The 23,586-nt window shown below is 40.5% G+C and overlaps 1 protein-coding gene and 2 long non-coding RNA genes across 14 annotated transcripts in view; 2 read left to right on the plus strand and 1 right to left on the minus strand.

Moving 5' to 3' along the window:
* Window positions 1–23,586, minus strand: part of SOX6 (SRY-box transcription factor 6) — a 686,491-nt gene that overhangs the window by 591,019 nt on the left and 71,886 nt on the right. For 3 of the 12 annotated variants that reach the window (XM_082747259.1, XM_082747271.1, XM_082747262.1), the window contains exon 1: window positions 18,429–19,805. The exons of 1 other annotated variant lie outside the window; for it this stretch is intronic. The gene's annotated coding sequence lies outside the window, so the exon portion shown is untranslated. Of the gene's footprint in view, window positions 1–15,052; window positions 15,297–17,617; window positions 17,861–18,428; window positions 19,806–22,205; window positions 22,320–23,244; window positions 23,406–23,586 lie in introns of those variants that run through there. 8 more of the 12 variants (XM_082747261.1, XM_082747263.1, XM_082747272.1 and 5 more) reach the window with 6 other exon arrangements.
* The window catches only part of LOC309872724, a 639,146-nt gene that overhangs the window by 15,233 nt on the left and 600,327 nt on the right, over window positions 1–23,586 (plus strand). The gene's annotated exons all lie outside the window — the stretch shown is intronic.
* Window positions 16,042–17,933, plus strand: LOC309872719. The gene is made up of 3 exons (XR_014316081.1): window positions 16,042–16,257; window positions 16,647–17,186; window positions 17,850–17,933. It is a non-coding gene; the product is annotated as an uncharacterized lncRNA (long non-coding RNA).

The following is a 23,586-nucleotide window of genomic DNA, read 5'->3' on the forward strand; positions in this document are numbered from 1 at the left end:
ATAGCAGAAATAGTGTGGAACTTCAAGCCAATCCGAGTTTAGATTATGTTTCTGCCACTTAAAATGTATATGACCTTGAGCAAGTCCTCTTCTCTCTCCAAACCTTTTCTCTGTGTATAAAATAAGGGTAATTACATCTACTGCCTAGAGTTGTTGTGTAAATGAAATAATAAAATAATAATCACTAATATTTAATGAGAGCTTACAACAAGTCAGGCACTCTTCCAAGTGTATTTTGTATATTGATACCCCTCAAAAACTATGATGCGGGCTATTACCTCTATCTTATGAAAGCATCCAAAAATACTCCTGGCATATGGCAATTGCCTAATATATGTTTGGTGATATGCATCTATTTCATTACTCAGTATTGCCTCTATCCATGGCAGTGAATAGGTACTGAAAAGAAAACAGGAAAATCTGAAATCTGTTCACCTATTAGATGCTTCAAAAAAATGTTGTAAGAGGAGAATTCAGTTCTGACTGAAAATTAGGGGCAGGTGTATTCTTGTTCCTAGAATTTCCTTTATACTTCTCCTCTTGAGTGCTAGTTGTACTTTAAGATTCTGGAAGAGGTTAACTAACAGACTTCAAAGACAGCCAACTCTGTTGGTGAGAGAAACCATACTCAAAAACCTGGCACTGGCCACTGCTTCAAGAGTCGCCAAACATATGTAATTAATTGATGGCTGTGTCCCAATGCCCTGCCTATCTCATTCAGCCCAACCTCCTTCACAGACACAATCCTTCAGATGCTAAAACTTCCTTCCTAGAGTTCTCATTAGCCACTTAGGTTAGAAAGCAAGGGCACTGTCTAAGATCACACTGTGGAAATGCACTCTATCAAAATTGTCTGGGAGAGTGGAGGGAAAAAGCTAGAAATGTTACACAGCTTTTGCTCATGTGTCTACCAGCATAAATTCATTTATTCAGTTAAATTCTTAGCCATTTATCACTTTAGATGGCAGAATGGACATGGTGCCTTGAGACTGACATACAGAGCAGGGAATTTCATCGAAAGTTCTTTGGGAAGAGGCAGCTCAGAGCCCTATCCTAAAACAATATAAACAGGATGTCAGAGCTGAAATTTCTTTGGAGATCATCAAACTTCCCATTCTACCCATGAAGATACTAATTCCTATAAAGAAGTGACTTAGCCAAAGTCACCCAAAGTTTATTGGCAGAGTTGAACCTCCCAAACTCGGCTGCCATTAAACTACACTGCCCAACAAGTATATCAAGTGAGAGAAAAGAGAAAACAAGAGAGAGCCAAAAACAATGCTAGCCTATAGCCACCCCTCATTGCTTCCTTTTTTCCTTCCCAATATTCTGCTTTAATTGTATCTAAATCCAAGGAAGCTGAGTAAGGAAGCAACAAAGGGCCTCGGGCATTTGGGGAAATAGTGATCCTCCACTTAGTTTTCTTTCCTGCAACATGATAAACACCTTAACTATGGAATCTCACTGACCCCTTCCTGCTAACAAATGACTCAAATTGTTTTGCCTTGAAGAATAAAAGATGGCTTACATCAAAATATGTAAAGAGCCCAAATGTCCATTGACAGGTGAATAAAGAAGATATGGTATTCAATGGAATATTACTCGACCAATAAAAAGAATGAAAGCTTGCTATTTGCAATGATGCAGATAGAACTAGAGGGTATTATGCTAAGCGAAATAAGTCAGTCAGAGAAAGACAAATATCATATGATTTCACTCATACGTGGAATTTAAGAAACAAATGAATATAAAGGAAGGGAAGAAAAAATAAGACAAAAACAGAGAGGGAAGCAAACCATCAAAGACTCTTAACTACAGGAAACAAACCAAGGTTGCTGGAAGGGAGGTGGGTGGAGGATGGGGTAACTGGTCATGGGCATTTAAGAGGGCACAGGAAGTAATGAGCACAAAGTGTTGTATGCAAATGATGAATCACTAAATTCTACCTGTGAAACTGATAATACAGTATTTTAATGAAATTGAACTTAAATTTAAAAAATTAAGAGATGGCTTAAGTCTGTCCCTCTCTCATATTAGAGTATTGTGAAAATGCCACACTACCATTTTCTGAACCTCAATGCTGATAAATCTGTAGCCCCACTTAGGGGTTTTCCAGTGGTTGGCTACATGCTTCACAGGGATTCTATCCCAGGAGAGGGTTCTCTGGAAACCATGCCTTTCCTCTTTGACTCATCATACCCATATCTGTCTCTCCCATTTACTTTTTTATTTCACTGGAGTCCAAAATGAGCTCACACATCCTAAGAGTACACTATATATTTACTGATGTGTATGTACTTTTTTAAAAGTAAGAAAAATTAATCCTTACTTAAATTTAAATAACAAATTAACACCCTGGCTCTATATTTCAAACATTAATGTGTCACGTCCTATACTAGAAGAAAGAGAGAGGAGTGGATCATTATGGATATAATAGATATTATAGACAATAATATCTAGTTTTTGACTAAAGTAACCTTGAACAAATGTTCGAGTGGTTTAAAAAGATCCTTCGTAAGAGACTATAGTATGAGGATAATATGAACAATATAGGCCTTCATGACAATAATACTAAGACTAAACTAACTCTTGTACGGTAGTAGCAGCCCTTTAGTGACCACATTACAAGCTATCTAGTATTACCTAACAGTTTACCTTATCCTCTTGGACTTTGACATATTAAATAATAAGAATATGAAGCCATTATAATCAGTAAGATATGTAAAAGCTAAGCATACAGATATAAATTTTTGTAATGGCTACAATTTTTCCAATAATGTTTAAAATCATATAATACTGAATCCTTTATTTTACAAAATTTCACAAAACTTAATGTTAAATGCCTACTTATTTCACTTACATAATACCCTCTAGTTCCATCCATGTCGCTGCACATGCAAGATTTCATTAGTTTTGATGGCTACGTAATATTGCATTGTGTATATATATACCCCATCTTCTTTATCCATTCATGTGTCTATGAAACAAGATGAAACCAGAGAGGGAGACAAACCATAAGAGACTCTTACTCTTAGGAAGCAAACTGAGGGTTGCCAGGTGGGGTGGGGTGGTGGCTGGTTATGGACATTGGGGAAGATATGTGTTGTGGTGAGTGCTGGGTGTTGCGTAAGACTGAGGAATCACAGACCTGTACCCCTGAAACACATAATATTTTATATATTAATTTTAAATATTTTTTAAAAGGAAAGCGCGCGCGCGCACGCACACACACACACACACACGAAACCTCTTCTGAAGTTCCTTAATTAGAAAAGACAAAAAGCCACACTATTAAAAAAGCACTTGTTCTCCTTGCTGCTATTAAAATGGCTAAAATAATACACAGAAAACAAGATGGCAACAAATTAAATAAACTCCCTTGCTTAAAAAAAATCAGAGCTATTACAGTGCACAGCTGGGGTAATCATTTACCTAGAATGAAATGTGAATAGTGTCTTCTGGGATTGTACAACAAACACCACAGCACTGGAAGTTGCCTAGAAAACGTGGCTGAAGATATGAAAAAGAAACATGTCATGTAGGATGCCTCTTTTTCAGATAAATGAATGTATACATTCTTAACATGCCTCAGTATATGATATTTGATAAGTGAAGTGCTACTTCTGAGTGAGTCACTATAATAAAGTACGAAAGAAGACAATCTCAACAGTGTTACTTTTCTAAATAAAAATAATGTTTAGGTAAAATTGGTTAAGTGTAACCACTGATAAAATGGTTACCCTAGCTGGACTAAAGGGATGGGGGTTGGGGCAAAATAGGCATAAAATGATGGAGATAGCAAGCACCATGGATTTCACTAACTACATCGTTCACAGCCAAGCAACTGGAACACAGTGTTGAAGCCAAGTACTGCAATGATGATGCAATTACTTTTTTAAAAATAAGACCTGTAAAGCATAATAAAAGCTTTACAAAGATTTGAAATGAAATGGGAAATAACCACGAGGATTGTTTGCACCACCCAGAGGTTCTACTGCTTATCTCATGGAGAAGTTTCCAAACTTAAGGATTGGGAACAACAACAAAAACTAGCATATGAAATACGCTGACCTTATGTGAAACAAGTAGCTGCAAGTATGCATTACCAAGTAGCTAACTAGCTAGCTAACTAGATACTTAAATACATAGAAACCAACAAACAACTTAATCTGTCTCTTCAAAGTAAAGGTGACATTTTATTAAATGAGAAAGTAAATGCTTTTCAAAACAGATTTGTGCTATGAAAAAGTATTTTGAAAACATATGTTTGGAAACGATTCCATCATAGTGTGATTTTCTTACCAAAAATTCTATGTCTATCATCTACTAAAACTCTCATCTGTTTTCAATTTTAAAATTGGCAACAGAATATTCCAAACTGTTTAATGATGTTCCAAAGAGTTTCAATGGGTTTTGAGTCCATTTATTAAAAATATTAAAATGCTATATCTTCAACTTCATTGCCAGAAACAGCTGATTGCCATCAGGGAAATTTTTAACAAATTTTTGCATATTTTGTCTATAGGATTAATAAATTAGTAACACAATTTAGTAAGTGCAAATAATGATGTACTTCTTCCATTTGGATCTATTTTTCTTTTTGAGGTATAATTTTAAGCTATGGCAGCATTAAAACCATGTAGTAAAGTAAACTGAACCTAGAACCAAACTAATAAATCTTTTCATCACGAAGTGTTAAACTGACTTTTTAAAATAACAAAGAATGTTAAATTATAGGGTTTGGGGGAACCACAGTTAGTTTTAAAATATTATTTATTTTATCTGTATCTTTTTCTCTTTAATATCAATTTATGATTGTTTTACAGAATACATTAGCACACTAGCCAATGTATATAATTTTAAACAAATATGCACATGTATTAGGGTGCATGCTCATAAATATTTTGCTGCTGGTCTGTTCTGTCCAAAAAGTTGAAGACTTCCTATTCTATCCTATTACAGAATTCTATTATAGTCAGTTCTCCCAAGTAAACCTTAAAATTATCTTGCCAGAGGAATTCTTCCAGCCTCACCTTTAGCAACAATACTCTCAGATTACCCATGGGCTATCCAAATCACCTAACATCTCTATTTCCTTCTCTCTTTAAGCATCCTAAATTCTGCTCCTTTTACCTCAGATACTGAAAATGCTATGTTCACTGTAATCAAGCAGGGAAGATATTCAAATGCACATTATATTAATAATCAACCATATTTAGTTTTAAGATACATTAGCAATATACTTATTTAACAGAGGCTTTGAAACAATTTAGGGTAATCAAATAATTTAATGCCCCCTTACTAAATTTACTAAAATCATATTTGTGTTTTTATGTTATATCAGATGTAAATTTGTTAAGTAAGCAAAAATGAAGAATATATAATCATACCCTAAATAAATTTAAAGGACATTGGTCCAAATGTCCTATTTATTTGGTATATTGATAATAGAAAATAGTGAACATGCCAATCAGAAAGAAAGAAGAAAATAACCCAAAGATGTAAAAGCAGTGCTAAGAAAATTCAGAAGAAAAAATTAGCATACAATATACAGGGGTATACTTTTCTGAATACTTTTTTTTCAAATAGCTCTTGGTAACTTTAATGAGTTTTCCATGTGGACATAAAGAAGAAATTAAACACAAAACTACACAACTAAGACATGGCTAATTATGATGAGCTCTTTGGAAAAGGTCCCAAGGTGTCATAATTAAAAGCTAAGCTATTTTTCATTCTTTCCCTGCCATGCCATAAATAAGAATTAAGAACGCCCAAGTTCACTAGTCCCACCTAATTTAGACTGTTATATATATATTCACCTCAGAGAAAATAGGTCTCTTACAAAATGCTACAATTTAAATTCAGTGTACGTGACCCTACCTTAGCATACCAGTAAATCACAAAGACCTATACGAAAGTACAAGTGGAGGCCTTCTCTAGAACTGTTGTCTGTAAAAGTTTAAGGGGTCTAACCTAAGAAAAGCTGAAATTTTCTTTTAATGATGTCTCAGAATATTATATTAAAAATACTACAATTTTAATTGTTCCAATATTTAAATTCTTCTTTAAACTTCAATATATCTATTTTCAATTCAATCTTTATAGTAGGAAAGAACAACAGCTAAGAAATTTTTAGAAGTCCAATTTTTCTCCAGTATATATTTGAATCTTCGGACTCAAGAGTAATAAACATTCCTGAGATTCAGTTAACTAATATCCTGTGTTCCAAGTTAGTTAAGCTTTGTTCAGTTGCTTTATGATTTCAATTTTTATTTTCTTTTTGGGGGGGCTGCTTCTTATTAAAGAACTCAGCTGAGAGTTCTAAAGGGAACTTCTTTAAAGCATCATAACTAATTCAATATGACTAATAGGTTCTGTTTTTAAACTGTTCTATAGAACTTTTGTATCTTTTTTCTTCCTTCCTAGCCTCAGAGCCTTTCTTTTTTTTTTTTTTTTTTTTTAATTTTTTATTTTTTATAAACATATATTTTTATCCCCAGGGGTACAGGTCTGTGTCTTTTTAATGGAGAGATTTCATCATATTTTTCATGTCATGGATCAACACTGCAACTGTCCGGCCTGCCAAAGCAGTGGTAAGGAAAATAATAGGTTAGGACCTTAAAAACCAGAGCCACAACTTCTCCAGCCTATGTGACCACCAAGCCCTTTTCAGAAAGTGATTATGTCACAGTCATGTAAGCTGCAAAATCTCAATAGGTGTGTTTAATTTGAAGAAATAAGTCATTAAACACCAGAAAACTTCCAAGCCAAAACAACAAAGAAGGCTTGTGGACTCGGAGAAAAGGTATTCAAAAAGTCATTAGAAAACATAAGAACCCAGATCAGAAAACTGAAGAGGGTGGATTTAGCATCCCTATTTGAGAGTGATCAAAAGCAGAGAGGGGCTGTTGCTGCTCCTACTGCTCTTGCTACTGTTTCATTATCATCATTGTGAAATAATAATTTCTATTTCATCCAAAAATTTTGAATCAGCCTAAGGGTTATTTTATGTTCATCTTATCCCTCAATAAAAAAGAAGTTAGGAGCATGCCAGCTCTACAGTTAGAAAAACTTAATTACAAATGTGAAGTCCAAAGACCTGTAACAAATAAAGAAAACTCAGAAATAACACACAGATCTAAAAATTTCCAGATACTGGCCTTTTTCGAAGACCATGCTTGCCAACTGGAAAAAAATAAAAGAAAGAAAGAAAGTTTTTACAGTGCAAAATATAAGATCTTATTAATTCATAGTACTGATCACCCATTCATACATTAATAAGCCACTAGCCTTAATTTTAATACTTAGTTGAAGTGAAGAAAAGCAGTAATGTGAAAAATTCCTCTACCTTAAAATATACTCATAATGTTCCTGACCACAAAACTGAGCTAAGAAAGAGAAGTGTAGCAGTTAAGCTGCTGGCATATAGCTACAATACATTCATGATCAGACATGGCCTTTCTAGGAGTCACAAAGACACAAATATGAGATTTTGAATGTCAGAACTATAGAATAATCAATAGTGGTATCAAATTTTTCTCACGTGTCCAATGATCCTCAGGATGTTACGTCAAATAACCTATTCTTAATCATCCTTTAAATCACAGCTCAAAGGCTACCTCCTACTAGAAGCTTTCCTATCCATAGGTACTTCTGCTCTTACACTTTTCTCCATTATAACAACTAGTACACTGCATAGAATTACCTATATTCATACCTCCTCATTGCATTTTCATTTTTGAAATCATATAATCAAGAGTTTCCCACCTTTTCCCAGCCAAAGATCCTTTCATTAATCTTCCCTGGTGAACTCCATATTTTAAGAGAGAGCTGCCTATAAAACTAGCCAAACTTATTATGTAAATCATTTTCTAATTTTTAGAAAATCAGAATATATAACTAATATTTAATGCTTCTGATCAGCAAAATATTATTCATTTATACATTGGTATATGGGAAATGCAGCATTCGTTTGGCTCTGGAAATAAGTATGAAGATAAAATAAATGAACATTGACATTACACAGAAGAGACTGGGAAAAAAAGAAAGAAGAAGGGCAAAAAAGCCAGCCCTAATTTATGACACACAAGCTTTGTTTGTAGTGAATAGTACCCTGAAGCAAAACCCAATTGAAACATTTATTTATATCAAGTAGGAAGTTAGACAGTATGACTGGTAAGGTTATCTACCCTGCATACCTTTTATTGAATGAGGCAACGAACCTGCAAGCACTTTGAAAACTGAGTTCTATAAAACGTAAGAGAATTAAAAATTAGCCTCTCATGACAAAGTTCTATTGATCACATAATTATTGTCAAGTAACCCTAATACCATTGTCCAGAACTGTTCTATGAACTTCTGTGCACAGTATCTTCAAACTGAATCTTCCCAATAACCCTATCACCTGGTAAGTTCTATCACAATCAAGACTTAAAGAGGTTTCATAACTTTTCCAAGGTCATACAATTAATTTCGGAAAAAAGACTCCAAAGGAAAGATACAAGAAATAAAAATTCAAAGTTTAATATTGGTTTCCTCACATGTAGGTCTATCATTCAATAAAGAATAAAGGTTTCCTTTTTTTTTTTCTTTAAATGAATCCAAAAGAAAGCAGAGTAAGATGTGTATATTTGACACAAAGAACTTCCTGGTGTTAATCACTGAAGTACATGAACAAAGGAGATTATAAAATCCCATTCTTTGCAGGCCTTCAATATAAAGAGAGCTTCTTAACTGATCAGAATGGAGAACGGGTGATCCATATACCCTCAGAGGATGCGGATGACGGATGAAATCACCTTTCAAAATCTCTTAAGAGTCCTTAGAATTGGAATTTTCTCAAATTTGAGAGCTGGGCATCCAAATTCTGCATTTATCCCAAGTATGTCAGATTACTAATGAGTACTCCTTTCTAGGAGAATTGCAGATTACAGAGCAGCAAATTCAAGGAGAAAGGAAGGAATACATATTGTCTGTGTTTCATATAAAAATAAAAGAAACAACCGATGTAATTCACCAAAGATTTCATAGCGAGTACATAGGGAAGTTGAAATGGGAAGCCAGATCTGTATAATGATAAACACAGTACCACTTCAACAGTAATTTCAACAGATATTAAATATTTATTTTATACCAAGCCCTGAGCTTAGTGCTTTACATTCATTTATCTCATTTAAACCTCAAAACAATCCTATGACATAGATATTATTATTACTCCCATTTTAAAGATGAAGAAATGGAGGGTTAGGGATTACACCATGGATATATTTGGGAGGTGGATGGGGTGGCTGACTTCTAAATAGAAGAAGTTCAATGCCCTCCGAGATAGCTAGAGATTATTTCTGAGGAAAAAAACAACACAACAACACTGCTGGTCTTTGATATTCTTTCCCAAGAAAGAATGATGAATTATTCTCTCCTAGTTAGAAGCATTCTTCTCCAGTCTACCAATGACCTTCTTAGCACCATGACAACTGCAGCTAAGTTTCCCCACCTACCAAATATCAAAAATCTTTAAAAGAAAGGAAAATCCTTAAAAAATAGACTTGTGACTTCAAAAATGCTCTTCAGGGTGCCTAGAACTTAGTAAGTGCTCAATCATGTTACCCAATGATCTGTTTCTAAAGTATGAAAGGAAACATTTGCAACCATGTCTCAGAATGAGTTCCATTTGAAATCTATGCTCCTTATAAAAAAAAAGAAGAAGAAGAAGAAGAAGAAGAAGAAGAAGAAGAAGAAGAAGAAGAAGAAGAAAGAAAGGAAGAAAGAAAGAAAGAAAGAGAAAGAAAGAAAGAAAGGAAGAAAGAAAGAAAAAGAAAAAACCTGTTACATTTTCTTTTTCCACATATTGTGCTTGTGTAGTCGTGGAAAGTAAAGCATCTTTAATTTTCTTTGTCTACATTTAAAGAACTACTTTTCAAAGAAGAGAAGAGATTGTGCTCAGTGAAGTCAAAATCACAAATAGCACTAAAGTCCCTTTTTGCATTTGAATGGATATATTAAGATAGACAATTCAATTCATCTCTTTAAGATGCCTAGAAACAACAAATTATTGAAGGCAGTAAGGATAATATATCATGTAAAGGGTTATCTTGTGAGATTTTTAGAAAAGAAAGAGATCAAGGGAAAACATGAAATGAGAGAATATAGAATATTTGCATAGATGCTAATATGTATATCACACAATGTAATTTGAATTTCCCTTATATTTACTAAGCTTATTTATACAGGTCAGCATTGAAGAGCACCAAATCAATATGCTTAAGTCATTTTGATTCAAAACAGTTTAAAACACAAAAACTGTTAAAGAATTCCACAGTATTACATTAGGCTTCTTCAGTACAAGGTGCTTCAATCCAAAGAAATCTTTAAAAAGCTTTATAAACCAGGGGAGCTTAGTAAATAAAATATACCAGTGAGCTCCTTGTTACATGTGCCAGCATAGACCGTTCGTAGAGAAAAAGAGGGAAATAGAAAATCTAGAAAATTACAGAGCAGCAAATTCAAGCTAGTTACCAAAGATGCAAAATGTTCTGAAATATATACAATATTGGACTACCAATTGTTAGATTTGTCTAATTTCACTATTCAATCCCCAAATAATTACAGGTTAAGGTATTAACCCAGTTCTTTATAAATAAAGCCAAACAACTCCCTATAAATGCAAAAAGATAACTCTCTAGATAAATATAAAGATTTCTATAGCTTCAAATGATTGTTTTTCAGTTGAAGTAGTACAAAAGAGAATGCCACTACACATTTTCATACCATTAAAAGATAAAGAAGAACATTATGGAATTCTTTAAACATTTCAAAAAGGAGTTTTTTCCATATTATATACTGTGCAGGTTAGGCAGGATTACTAAACATATCAGTATTATAAAGTAGAAATAACTGGACATTTGATTTTTAAATGTATTTTATTAGTTTATAATAGATAACAGCATCCACAATTAACCTCAGAAAATAATTCACATTATTCCTAAAGATGAAAGTTTTTTGAGTGAATAGTAAAATAAGAGTAATACATAAGGGGTCTTAAAGGAGCAAGAAGAGATTCTGAATATAAACAAGGCATCCTTCTGGTAAAAGGAAATACAAACAACTAGAATAAAAATAGTTGATGCACAAAAGCCATAATGAGGGGGTAGCTCAGAAAATAACTTCTACTTTGAATGGTTTGGATGAAATACAAATTATCTACAGAAAAGTGTGGACTGGCATAAATGTTTGTACAAAATTATAAGTGTATTTCAAGAAGTATGCAAGAGGCAACCGCCTGCATGATGCACAAGGTCCCGGCGATGCTCTGCTTAAGTGCTAGTGCACAGAGTCCAAACCACTGCATTTTAATTACCAGGCAGCCTCAGATATATTGCCTTTGATATGGAAATGTTCTTGTTCTCTCATCTTCACATATGGTCTCATGCACAGAAATCTTTATCTGATTCATAAAAAATAAACTAGAATCCAATCTCAACACCTGACCTCAGTGCTTAGAAGTTTTTTACTAAGCATGGTGTCACTATAAAAAGAATGGCTAATATTGGTGTAAAGTTGGATATTTTGAGCAACGATATGAAGGATTTACAGTTAAGAACTGAATTGATACTGCTTCTCTGAGGTTTTAGGATTTCATGTTCCCTTTTTTGAGACTACCACAGATTTGAGGAAAAACAGACCGGTACCCTTTTTTGGATGTGAGAGAGTCGGTAGTAGATTTAAATGATAGTCCATCTTACAACCTCTACCCATATTCTTCAATTGATATTGTTATCCAAATTATGACAATGGATACTTCAAACTTGAAAAGCTCTATAGAAAACCATAACACAAAATAAATTATTTCCAGTTTGACTAAATGTCTAAACAAAATAATTACCTAAAAAGCTTTTACCCTCTTCCACAGAACAAGAAAAGTAAAAACACCCTTCCTATAAATGGATAAAGAATATATAATGAGAGGATGATGAAAGTTTCTGATATAACTCTTACCAAAACATTAGTTCTCAGATCACAGTTGAAGAATATCAGGCAAAAAAGGATATGCTATATATTTAAAATGCACTTACATGTAATAAAAATTGCTTTCCATAGGTATACCAGAACGCCAGCTTTGTTTTTAACCTGAGTATGTTAAGATTCAGAACATAGTCTAATCAGTAGAAAAATGTGGAGCTAGGATGAAAACATAGGATGTTCAATATATTAAATTCTTTTTTAGGAAAAAAAATAATAGGAGAAAGCCATATTTCTTAAACAATAAGCAATTCAAATGCAAAGACAGTCCATATCTTCCTCTAAAAGGCAATGAGTATTTGTTCACTTATTAGCAGATTCCTATAATAAAATCTGTTCTCACATACCCACATAACCTGATAATTCTGAAATACCCTAGATTAATTTTATTTAAAAAAAAAAAAACAGGAATATGACCCAACTAACTTCATAACAGCAGATAATACGCCCCATCTGCAAATCATCTTGCTGTATGTTATCTGTGTTTTATCATTTCTAGTACCTGTCTGTGCCTGATATGGGACTCTCAGACACATTAGCTGGATGGAATGTTTCACTTGACTTCAAAAACATCAACTGATATATATGCACCCCTAAACTATATTTAAACAAATAGCTCTTGGATCAAAGTTTTAGTTGTACCGCACTACTCTTTTATATAATGCTGTTTGTAAATAGTAAAAAAGTGTGTAGCAATTGTCTCACAAGAGAATTATTTCAAACTTAGATATATAATCTAATAAAACTGGAAAGTACAGGAAATATTGAAAGGGTTAAAGCCAATGTATATTAAACCTTGTTAGAAGGAAAAATCATTTATTCCAGTACCTATTATATTAATTGAAAGGAAATTATTTAAAACATCACTAATTTCTTCAATACAAGATATACAGCAATTTCATTAGGGGTCACCACCCAATAATTCCTAAAAGTCAAATAGAAACAGACATTAAAATCTCAATAATGACACCAAAATATATCATATATGTATTTAAAGTAATATACTTTAAGACCCTATAAAAGAAGGATTTGCTAAGTATGTTAATATATTTTAAATGTATCCTTACTTAAAAAAAAAACTCTGTTGCTTTCTGCTCCTAAAGAAAAAATATCCAACAGACAGCATAATATTCCTACTGAATGTCACCTCTTCAAGGTATTCAGTTAGTAAGTTCATTATAGAATAGAATCAGCTGAAGGTATAGATATAGATACTACTTTATTATTTAATATATTCTATACTTATCTTTATAGTATAATGCTGAGTGTTATAGTTATACAATATAGTATTGTAGGAATTTGTATCATGTTCCATAATAATAAACTTATAAATATTTCTTCTTTAAAAAAAAAAACATACAATCTAAGAGAAAAAGTTCCTTTTCATTACTTCTAAAACATAAACTAAGAACAATAAGCAGGATAAATTATAAATAAAAAATATATAGTTTTGCCACTATAAGTAAAGGAACATGGTGGGAAAGCAGAGAAGAAAGGAGGTGTTGGTGGTACATGAGAAAAGTGACAGGGGATGTCAGTTTGCCTAAGGAATTAATGACCTATCACTTGTCTAGATCCTGGTTTCTTACTGCCTTTGGTCATAAACTAGATCTAATATATGTGGTGCATACTTGCTTGCTTTCAGAGTCTGAAGGTTGTTTTTTTTTTTTTTTTGGTTGTTTATTGTTGTTCTTGGTCTTGTTGTTCTTGTTGTTTTAGAATAGGAATAGCCCCTCTTTATTTATGAGGTTTTCAAAAATGTAGGAGAAAAAAAATCTACATGTCACTTGGCCTATTATCCATGTGCTCACATGTGTGTATTCCGGAAGATATTCTCTAAGTATATAGATAATTCATTTTTGATCTGGTAGAGTTTTTAAAAATTCAGTCATAAGTTTTCCTCTACCAAAAGAAAATGAAATACTTCACTGGTTCAATAAAAAGCAAACACAACCAAATAAACTGTGTCCCCCACCTCCCACCAGACAGGTGCCCTCTTGCTTCCATAGAAAAGGTAACACTATCCCACTAAACTTGTGCAAGATTTAGGATGTTTGCTTGTTTGTTTTAAAATAAAGAGAATTTTCTAGTAAGTATCAGACATAACTGAGTGGCACAGGAGCAAGGGGAGGAAGGAGACTAGTGAAAGTATCTAATGTTGAGGGTTGAATTCCACAGTTACTGCACAGGGTGAAAGGGGCAAGGTCATGTTCATGGTTATAGAAATCTGGTCTCCACTAGAGAGTATAGGCTACAGCTGACCTGAGGCTGGGGTCTGGGAAGCTAGGTAGGAAGTTCAAGCACTTCTGGGTACAGAGACAACAAGGCACTGCTCCTAAGAATCCCAGGCTGAACAAGAGTGATACAGGAAGAGCCAGCAGATCTTTCCAGGCTTGTCCCACAGTGAACACTAGCAACCCCAAGCGGCTAGGCCTGAAGGGGGAAAACAGAAGCTGCAATCTGGGCACAGAAAACTCTCAGACCTCTAGCGTGGGAGTAGGAGGAAGCACATAGACATGTGAACAGTCCAAACTAGAAGCCTAAAGCCCCTACCCAAGCCAAGATACAATGTCAAGCCTGGGCTGGTCCTACAGGACTAGTGCAGCATAGAGGGGCATTAGCAGACCTCCCCCATGGAAGAGTTATGGAAAAGATGCATACTGCCAGATCTTACTCTGCATCTCCTTTTCTCATTCAGTCTGTAGCCTGCTGCTGGCATCCCATTTACCCCTCTAACAGCAATCCCCCCACCCCCAACTGAAAAAGAAAGAGTGGAAACAGGAGGAGATGGGGGAGAAAAAGAGGAGAGAAATCAAAGACATGACTACACTGTCACAGTCTTCCCTGGTGCCAGGGCCTTCCAGGGCTGTGCTGCTAGGTTCGGTCTTTCCTCGGGAATCCTGTAGCCCGGAACATATTAGAGTGGACCAGTTCCGCCAAGCCCGTGCCTATGGGCCTCAGGGATGAGGTGCTGAGTGGGCAAGCTAATTATACTTGTGGCATTTGGGCAGGCGACCGTCCAGTGACACCTTACCTTATGAGGAAACGTCAACCCCAGCAACTGTTCAAAACAAAATGCCATCGCGGGATCAGCTTCGCCGGCTCTTGGCCGGTCCAGGATTGCTTTTCCCACAGCCTCTCGCACTTAGCGCAAAAATGTGGCCTGGGGAGGCCAGCTGTGGGCGGGCGGACTGGCCCGGGGTTGGGGGGGACAGGCGGGGCGGTCCTGGCCAGGTGTCCGTCCTGTCCCCCCTCTCCATGGACCAGCTTGCGGACCCGACCACTTGACCTTTTTATTCACCAAACCCACCTCCTAGAAATAGACTGGGCGGGGCTGTATCTGTTCTCCTTGGGACGGGGGGGGAAACCTGGGCATGTGACTATAAAGGGCAGAAGACAGGAGACCCTGGGGAGGCGGGGGAGAAGGGCACGCTCACATCCCGACTCCACTGGGCTGTTGTCTGGGCCACCCCGCCAGGGCCAAAAGCCTGGCCGCCGAGTACGCGCCGGGGTCCAGCGCCCCGGACAGGGACGTCATCCGAGAGCCCCATTGACAGTGCAGCTGGAGGTCCCGAGCCCAGCCCAGTTCGCCGCAGCTCCGGCTTCGGGCCATCTCGAGACCTAAACTTCAAGCACGGCCCTCAGAGGAGGTCACACACACAGAAGCAGCCGGGGACAGCCCATCTCGCTAACAGCCCAGCCCCACCAGCACAGTCGAAGACTTATTTTTAGTCCCCAAATAGGGGCAGCACTCAATATCTGGTAATTCATACAAACAAACCTTTTCAAACTTGGTCAGCCTAAGAGAGCTTAAATAAAACTCAAAACACGCAGGCAACAACCACCTTTTATCTGCTCGGAACACACCAATTCTCTTTTTATCTGAAAGCTCCGCAGAGCGCCCGGGAAACGGAGCTAATCTAGCCTCTGCAGCCGCGGGCCGCTCCTCCCGGAGCCAGAGCACAAACCCAGCAGCCTTAGCACAAGCCCCTTCCCTCCTCTGACGGGCCCTTTAAGGGAGAGGGAAGAAAGCAGCTCCCCCGGGAGTAACCAAGCTCGGGCTGGACCCCGGGCGGGTGGCAGCACCGCCTCCGGGCCTGGGCCGAGCCTCAGAGCCGCGGATCTCGGCCGGTCCGCGGAGAGGACTGCCTGCGGCAGGGCCTGGGCAGGGCGCCGAGGAGGACGGAGGGCGCCGGCAGGGCTCAGGGACCCGCGGTGGGAGAGCGCGGGGCGGGGAAGGTACGAGCCGGCGACCGTGCACCGGGCCGGCGGACTCCGAGGCCGAGCCCGCACCGCGCAGGGCTGGGCGGCCCCTCACACACGCCCCCGCCGTCCCAGCACTGCTGCCCTAGAGTCCCTAGCAAAGAGGACCACAGATTAGCACTTGGGTTTCGGATTGTCTTGGAGTTCGGTTTGTTTATTCCTAAAAAGATCGTAAAAAGTCACCTCCAAAAATGGGGGAGGGGGAGGAAGGGCGAGAGCGGAGGGAACTGGAGGCGACTCGCGCAGGGTCCCGAGAAAGTTGCGGCGGAGCGGAGGTGGGGTGAGGGTGGGAGAAGGGAGCGGCCAGGTTTTCTAGCGATCCGGGTTTTCTTTATGAACTCCTCGCGCTGAACTTCACCCCGTAGGAGAGCGCCGCGGAGATCCTCGACTCTCGCCCGCCCTCGGCCAGCGTCAACCCCACAAATAGCCAAAGTTTTCAAACCAAAATGGGGGGTGGGGTGGGGAGGACGTTAAGAAACCCAGAGACCCAACTGGTCCTCCCGACCTCCCGCACCCCGACCGAGCCTGGCTAACACTGAAGCGCTCCGGAAAACTGCGGTGTCGCAGTTAGTCACACGGCGGATCAACACAACACTTTTCAAGAAAACAAAATATTCGCTGGGAAACTTACTTTGCATTTAGTCTCTATTCTTTGGGGGGATGCGGTTTAAGTCGGCTTGTAAAGGAAAGTTCGTTTTGTCCAGGTTGGATATTGTCTACTTATGGATCAGCCCTTGGGTGAGGGTTTATTTTAATTTATGGCTTATGCATTCTTTTAAGGTCGATTTACATGACCTCCGGCTACAACTAAGACAGCCGCGGAGGGCACTCCAGTCGTCAGTCGGCCAAACCCACAATTAAAACAGCCCTCCCCCTAGTCTTGGTGTGACTAGGACTCTCCCCGGGTAGGCTGGTCGCCTGCTTTTCTCTTTTATTCTCTCTCTTTATCTTCTTTCTTCACTTCTCCTTTTTCCTTCCTTCCTTCCTCCCTTCCTCCCTCCCTCCACCTTCCCTCCCTTCCTTCCTTCTTTATGTCTTTTTTTTTAATATCATGAAATAAGATGTGATATCAGTTTGAAACTTTCAGTATAACTTTCTCTAAACCCAAGCCTGCAGCGATAACGAGATAGAACAGCGCTCACAAAGCCCTCAGGATGCTGCCCTCTTGTGGGTGCAGGGGGCATTACCACCCAGCGGTCCCATCTGAACCCTCAGAGCACACACGCATTTGCTTACACAGGAGAGAGAGAGAGAGAGAGAGAGAGAGAGAACTACACACGCAGGCACATAAGCTTCCTCTATCACACAGTTGCGCAAACTTCAATGAAATACCTACCTCAAACTTCACGGAGACTTACAAATTCATTCTCTAAGCCACCTGACTTCTTTTTCATATCACTCCCAGTTACACAGATTAGAACATCTATACGGGGAGGCGGAGGAGGAGGAATAAGGTGGGCCGAGAGGGCGGACAGATTTCCGGACGAATACTTAGGATGGCGATAACAGCTTTCTGTTGTCAAAGGTTGCGTTGTCTGTCTCTCTCTTCCCTGCCCTTTTTGCCTTAGTGTCCTACGCACAGTTATCTACAGCTACAACATGTGTTTTCTCGGAGTGGATTTTGGGGGTGGGGGGTGGCAAGAAAACCAGAAGCCCGCCACGCAGATCTGTCACCGCCTCCGGAACAAGGCACAACTCTCCGAGAGGGGGACGCATCCTGGGGATCCGCGCGTCCACCAGCGAGCGGCAGACGCTCGGGCCCCTTTCTCAGCCTCTACTCCCCCCTCTGCGTCGGTCCCGCGGAGCGCCCTCCTCCCGCTCCTCCTCCCCTCTCCCCTCCCCAGCCAAGTACGGAAACCCGCCCGGGCTGGGCAGCCGCCTCTCCGGCAACCCGCGCCCTCGCAAGGCTCCGCGCGCTCAGCTCGAGTCCCTCCGCCTGCCCTACCCCAGCCCCTCAGTCCCAGCTCCGGGAAACTAACCCCGAAGCGGCCCGGAAGGGCAGAAGCGGAAGGCACCGGGGGCCGGCGGCCCGACCCGGGGCGTCTGCCCCCTACCCCTCCGACTCCCCAACAGGTAGCTCACAAACGGGCCGCGCGCTCACGCTCTGCCTCCCTCGCTCTCTAGATCGCTCGCTCCGTCCCGGTTACCTGGGCGGGCTCCAGGATGGTACCGCACGGGAGGGCTCCTTGTGCGCTGCGCCGCGGGAGTAAACGGCATTAAAGAAAAAGGGAAAGATACAAATAAAAAAAAAAAATTAAGGAAGGGGAGTCGATGCTAGGTCAATTAGCATAGCCCGGGGAGCAAGGGAGCAGAACCCCCCAGCGCTGCGGCCGGCACAACCCGTTAACTCAAGTCTGCGGGGGTGTCCCGCCCCGGGCGGGGGGAGCGCTGACCCGCAGAAGTTTGCCGCCGGGGTGCCAGGAGGTGCGCGCAGAGCGGGGTGACTAGGGGCTTCCCCCTTGAAACAAGTGAAGGCGATGGTTAGTGCTGTCAATCTTGGCAATCAGTGTGAGCGGCCATGTCGTAAGTATTCAAAGCATTTCCCGTCGTGCAACATCAGAAAGTGAGTGGCCAGGGCATTGATCTGAGCGAGGGAGAGGAGGCAGGGCTCCCCTCCCAGACAACACAGGCAAGATGAGACAAGAGGCGAGGGAGGCAGCGAGCCAGGCTGGGAAGCTGGGAGGGAGGGGGAGGGCCGGAGGAAGAAGAAGGAGGGAAGAGCGGGAGGCAAAGGCAAGAGAGAACCGGAGAGGGCAGAGATCGGCGTGAGCGGAGGTTGAAATTGGAGAAAGCGCCTGGGAAGAAAGAGTGAAGCAACTACTGGGAGAGAATTGGAAGGGGACAAAGAAGAGAGTTGGGGTCAGAGGAGAATAGACAAGTATTAGATGGGAGAGAGACTGGGTGAGGAGTAAGGGACCAAAGGGGGACTCTTAGGGCTGGGGCTGCTGGGAGGAGGAGTCAAGAGGAAGGCAAACTGCAGTGGGGCAAAGGTAGACTACTGCAGAGGAAGAAAGCAAACTGGAGAAAAGGAAGAAGGCAAGTGGGAAAGGAAAATGTAGGGGTGCTAATTTGTGTTTTGAAAAAGTTATGTGACAGCGGAGGAATGGGCTGAATATTAATAAGTACTGAGATACACAAGTGGACCACAAAAGTGAGTCACAGGAGATAGAGTGAGAAAGGGAAGGACCAGGGCTGAAGCCGACCAGGAAGAGGGAATGATGGGTGAATATTAGGATGAATAATAAGAAGGATGAAAGAAAATGAAAAAGGAAGTGGTCAAAGAGAGATTTAAAAAGAGAGGCAGGAACCAGAAATAATGAAAACACACCAGTTAATAGAATCTCAGTAAATGGGGGAAGAGAATTTTATTTTAAAAGAAGGAAGAGGAGGAATCGGAGGAAAAGAAGAAAAAGCAATTGACATAGGAGATCTTTAATATATGTAGGTGGCATGTTCTGGAGACCATGTGAGTATGGAGTTTATGGGTTAAAATGGTTAGAAATAACAAGACACATACAGACTACCAAAGAAAAATTATACCTTTACAGGAGTAAATAAAATAATTCCACATTTATTATCTGGATAAGTTTGTGATGTGTGAAAATGGGTGAGTGATATATATGTATAACCTCAACTTTGTAGAGGAAAAGATCTAGAGCTACAATTTCAAGAGGGTGGCTTGGAAGTTGTAGAAGAGGAAAAGAGTTTCTGTCACCCTGAACAGCATGTAAAAATGCATGTAAGATATAGGAAATTATATAATAAAAGTCACCCCCCAAAAACCCACATAAATTGAAAATTCTCTTTGATGCCAGTGTAAGGTAGATAAAAGATTTGCAAGGGTACAGAATGGCCTAAAGGAGCAGAGCCCTGGAAATTTATCTTAGTGCACACAAGCTGAGGGACCGAGAGGGGAAGGAATAATCTTAGTGTCAGTTAGTAGAGATGCAGAGTAAAAGAGATAGATGAGAAAACCAGCTCTGACAGCAGTAGACACAGTGTTCTCTGGAGGCAGAATGCACCAGGTGAAGTTGACCTGCCTTAACCCAGGCCCAAAAAACAGACTAGATTTCAGAAACTGAAGTTAGTAGAGAGTCAAAATTACATCAAAATTAAAAGCTGGAAAAGAGGTTCTGACATACCCACATAACTACTGCAGACATCTGTGGAAGAAAAGAAATCCTTACTATATAGCAACTGATACGAGATGACCACTTTGAGACACTTCATAAACAGGGACTTTGTGGAAGAAATATGCACCAGGAGAGATGGGACAGGAATTATGACTAAATCAGAAAATTCAAGGCAAAATTAAATTGCCAAGATTTTGAATAAGATTTCCCACTAATTGATCAAAATGATAAAGGGGAGAGAGCCTCACCTTCATTACATTAACTTTTTAAAAAATGGAGAGAGTAACCAAACACAGAAAATGGAATGAGCTGAGATGTCAGTCATATATTGGCTTCTTAAAGTATATTTTATGTTTGGTTTCATATGAACTCAAGACAAGAGAGGAAAAAGAAACAAGGGTAAGGATGAGCTTCTTAGATCAGTGGGACAGAAGGAATAGCCAGATGCTTCTATCCCAATAGGAAATAAGATGTTTGAGAACTGGGAGTTTGGGGACTATGAGTTAAAAATGACTTGATAACTGTGGGCTGAAAAGACTACTAGTCTCCAACAAGAAATTTTGTGTTCCCATAGCCCACTGCGACTTTCAGGACTAGAAAGTCTACCTCCAGGAGCCAGAGCCTAGAGGCCATTAAAGAGGATGCCTAGCACCTTGCAGGCAGTTCCTCCCACCCTGTGGTTCCCAGAACTACTAGGCCTGCCCCTTGACCTGCAAGGCCCAAGGGACAAACCTAGACCAGTGCCTCTAGCCTAGACATGGGCCAAATCTTTCCTAGGGTTTGTTTTTTTGTTTTGATTTTGTAAATGAGAGAATCCAGGCCCAGCGCTGTGTTCCAGAGTCTCACACTACTTAGCCCCCTGCCCCAGAACTCAACCATAGGGGCAAAAAAAGAGAGAGAGAGAGAAAGAAAGAAAAAGAAAAAGAAAAATCTCCCCAAAGCCTAAAGAGGTCAAAATCGAATGACCTGTCCTAAATGTCTGCAGAGCTGGGGCAGAGAGATGAGGGGGTAGTTTCAGTCCCAGAGCCTGAATCCTCATGGAGGAGCCACCGAGGGAGGTAAAACATCCGGGACGGAAACGCTGGGATGCGACTGGGTCCCTCAGAGTTGCTGCGACAAGTCTGGCTTTTCAAGCACCAGCGCATCTCTCTCTTTAAAATTACACAGCATTTGGAGATCTGGGGGGTTCGACTGACCCCGCCAACCAGATGCAGGCCACTGGCGGGAGGCAGAAAGTGGAGAAAGGCGACATTACCAAGATCTCCAGAGTCCAAGGCCCTAACTGGGCCGCGGTGGACCTTCCGGCTAGGAGCGCCAGGAACTCTCTTTAGATTTTACCTAATAAACTGATAACTAAAGTATATTGATAAGGCGGAAACCCGAAGCTGGTCACAACATTGATCCCTAAAGCTAAAAAACTAAAGTTTGGGGGCTCCGTGCTGCCCTTCAGGCTATGCATGGGATGACACGTGGCCCTGGGGGGGGGGGGTGCACCCTAAGGGTTTCCTTTCAAGCCTCCAGCACGACTGTACAGCGCTGGGGGCGAGTGGAAAGCGCTCCAGCGGGTTGAAGTGCCGGGCTCTCCACCTAGTCCGCACTGGCCTGCGGGCTCCGACAAGTCCCATAGGCAAAGTAGGACACCCAAGCACCTTTCGACCAGATCTTGGCGCACTCGCACTCAGGCTCACTTGCCCTGGGGGTCGGAGCTCCGCAGCGCGAGAACCCTGGGCGCTGAGCTAGGGGAACAAGGGAGGGGAAGGGGTGGGGGAGAACGCGTGGAAGCTAACTTACCTGCCGCAGCTCTCGCTGCCTCGGTGCAGTCCCGGTGTCCCTGCGCACAGCAACCAGCTAAGGCAACACGGCTTTGCTAAGTTTGGCCTCGCACCTCCAGAGAAGAGGCGCGAACCCGCAAAGGCAAAGCGTGGGCAGTTCCTGGAGAAAGGTCCGCCTGAACTTGGGAAGGGCAACGCACTGAATTCTGCTAAAGAAGTTAATATTTAAAGCACCCACGCAAAAAATCATAACGACTGTTAAAACCTCGAATTCTCGCTGTGGAAGTCTCCTTACACCAGCCGGGCGAACAATTCGGAGCTACATCTTAAGGTCGCTAACTTCTTTCATGAAGGGCTTTACGGCTACTGTATAAATAGGACAAATATAAATGTCTTTACTTCCAAAACACGGGGAATGAGAACTTTACTGAAACGAAGAATAAGTGAAACAGTATAAAAACCCCAAAAGGAAGAGTTGAAAACTTTAATTAAAGCACGGAGAAAAGTTTTAGCAATTGGTTTTCTGAAACAGGGATAACACACATAACAGCACCTCGGTAGCCCCCTGCACTTCATTTAAGTTTGGTGTAACCAAATAACCCAAACTCCCAAATAACAGTGCCCTTGGGACTCTACCTCAAAGAGGTCGGAACTCGTGTTTCCACAACAAAAGCAGAAAATAAACTGTGAATAATGCTCTGTGTTCTTTAAGACATCATGTTATATAAAAGGACAAGGCATTTTCCCTGGACTTTAAGTGGCTAGACAATAACATGAAATTTCATTTGAATCTGCGCGTCGTCCTGTTGGGAAGACCACAGCGGTGGCAACAGTAGCAACAGCACCGTCACAAAGGAGGTGGGGGAAAGTGGTAAGAATGCATGAACTTTTTTCAGAGAAAAATAAAGATAAATCAAAAATAAGTTTTACAGACATGGCTTTCCTGGCTTAGGAAAGTTAATTTTTAAATGTGCTTCTGCTGTCTAAGGTGCAAAGCCGAGCGAGGGGAGTGCGTGGCTGGAATCTGCATGCTGATAAGAGAAGGCTGATGTACTTACAGTGACAGAGGGCAGGCTTCGGGAGAAAAGCTGTTTGTGTTAGCCTGCGAGTTACCCAGGGCTGCAGTGAGAGCAGAAGGGAGGAGTGGGAGTGCCAGTCTGCGTACACCTTCACCGCGTCTCATTACATCTGCCAGCCTCTCTCTCCCTCTCTCTTTCATTTCCACATTCCCTTTGTTCCTGAAAAAAAAATCTACACGTCACATCAGAGTCCCCAGATGCAGTCTACACCAAAGAAAAAAAAAATGAATAATTCAATCAAACTGTGCATAGTCTCTAAGGCAATAAATCTATTGCACTTAAAGAAACGAAGGGTAATTACCACCGTGGAATTAGAATAAG

This window comes from Mustela nivalis (genome assembly GCF_964662115.1).
Source record: "Mustela nivalis genome assembly, chromosome: 9".
Lineage (NCBI taxonomy): Eukaryota > Metazoa > Chordata > Mammalia > Carnivora > Mustelidae > Mustela > Mustela nivalis.